The sequence below is a fragment of the Nerophis lumbriciformis genome, linkage group LG31, assembly GCF_033978685.3.
Source record: "Nerophis lumbriciformis linkage group LG31, RoL_Nlum_v2.1, whole genome shotgun sequence".
NCBI lineage: Eukaryota > Metazoa > Chordata > Actinopteri > Syngnathiformes > Syngnathidae > Nerophis > Nerophis lumbriciformis.
Genome location: NC_084578.2, coordinates 24,377,501 through 24,380,000, shown reverse-complemented (window position 1 = coordinate 24,380,000; position 2,500 = coordinate 24,377,501).

Here is a 2,500-nt window from a genome sequence, read left to right as displayed (position 1 = left end):
CTCTTGGCGTGCTGTTGTCCAGAAGAGGAGTCTTCGGGAGCGAGGCGTCCTGACGGTGAGGCGAAGACTCTTTGCTGTCCGATGCGGGAGTACGAGGTGCTGCTTTCTTTCTGTCACGTGTGGTGCACATGGTGATGCGGGGTTTTGTTCTCCCAGGAAGCAAAGGACGAATCCGGACAGGACTTACAGGTGACGACATGATTTAATAGAAAAATAACACAAAACTGGTACAAAACAGAAAACAAACCGACAGGAAGAGGTGCCGAACACACTGGAAGCTAAGGCTAACACTTAGCACAAACTATGGAACTTAGCTGAGTCTAGGAAACAAGAACGAACTTACGTGGCAGTCGCGTGATGCAAAAACAAAGAAAGCAGAACGAGTGATGAACAAAGGTGGGCTTAAATAGCGTCTCTGATGAGAAACAGGTGCGCGTGCAAGGCAGGTGAAAATCAAGTAACCATGGTGACGAAACAAACTCACAGGTGCACAAGTAATAACAAAAGGAGTCCAAAACTAACCAAACATAACTTAACAAAACATGATCCGACCACGGATCATGACAGGAGATGGCACTCCGCCCTTTTCCGGGCGAGAACCATGGAGGTGCTTATTCTCATCCCAGTCGCTTCACACTCAGCTGCAAACCGATCCAGTGAGAGCTGAAGATCCTGGCCAGATGAAGCCATCAGGCCCTAGTGTGTGAATGTGAGTGTGAATGTTGTCTGTCTATCTCTGTTGGCCCTGCGATGAGTTGGCGACTTGTCCAGGGTGTACCCCGCCTTCCGCCCGATTGTAGCTGAGTTAGGCTCCAGCACCCCCCGCGACCCCGAAGGGAATAAGCGGTAGAAAATGGATGGATGGATGGATATATATATGTATTTATGTATATATATATATATATATATATATATATGTATGTGTGGGGAAAAAAATCACAAGACTACTTCATCTCTACAGGCCTGTTTCATGAGGGGGTTCCCTCAATCATCAGGAGATTTTAATGGGAGCATTCACATACCATGGTTTATATAGGGCACAGAGTGGGTGGGTACAGGCTGGTGTAGGGGCGTGGTGATTGGCTCATGTGTTACCTAGGAGGTGTTTCCGTCTGTGGCGGCATGCTGATACAATTTCGCTGCGATTGTTGAGGGATGACAGGTCTGGACGGTATATGATAAACAGTTTCTCTTTCAAGCATAGGTTGCATCTTTTATTACCACTATTGTAAGGTGTGCTGGATGCAAGAATTTGCCATGTTATTGAATATTCAACATTATTGTCTTTCTCGCCAAGGAGCAGCGAGAATACCAAGAAGCGCATATGCCAAATTTTCAAAGAGAACGGCCTACGGATCACGATTGAAGCCAACAAGCAAACCGTCAACTTCCTCGACGTCACTTTCAACCTGAGAAATAACAGCTACCAACCATTCACGAAATCCAACACAACACTCCAATACGTGCACCATGACAGCAACCACCCACCCACCACCACGAAAAGAATACCTCCCGGAATTAATAAAAGGCTATCGATGCTGTCATCTAGCAAAGCTGAATTTGACCAAGCAACCCCCCCGTACCAAAAAGCCCTTGATGAAAGCGGATACAATTTCACCCTCACCTATGAACCCACGCCAGGAAACCAACCAAAAAAGGACAGAAAACGAAACAACATCATCTGGTACAACCCCCCATAGAGCAAAAAACGTCTCAACTAACATTGGCCACAAATTCCTCACTCTGATTGACAAACACTTTCCCAAAGGCAACAGCCTAAGAAAAGTATTCAACAAGAACAACATTAAATTGAGCTACAGCTGTATGAACAATATACGACAAATTATCTCAAACCACAACAAAACAATTGCAAATGAGCCGTCGGCCCCCAGACAGAGCGACCCCAAAACCAACAAAGGCTGTAACTGCCGCAAGAAACCTGATTGCCCTCTCAACGGGGGGTGCTTACAAACATCAGTTGTCTACCAATCTAAGGTAACACGCAAGGACATTAACACATCCGACACATATGTAGGATTAACCGAGGGAGAGTTTAAAACCAGATGGAACAATCACAAGGCTTCTTTCAGGAACCAAAACCTGCGGAATACCACAGAACTCAGCAAACACATTTGGGACCTCAAAGACAATAGTGTTGAATATTCAATAACATGGCAAATTCTTGCATCCAGCACACCTTACAATAGTGGTAATAAAAGATGCAACCTATGCTTGAAAGAGAAACTGTTTATCATATACCGTCCAGACCTGTCATCCCTCAACAAGCGCAGCGAAATTGTATCAGCATGCCGCCACAGACGGAAACACCTCCTAGGTAACACATGAGCCAATCACCACGCCCCTACACCAGCCTGTACCCACCCACTCTGTGCCCTATATAAACCATGGTATGTGAATGCTCCCATTAAAATCTCCTGATGATTGAGGGAACCCCCTCATGAAACAGGCCTGTAGAGATGAAGTAGTCTTGTGATTTTTT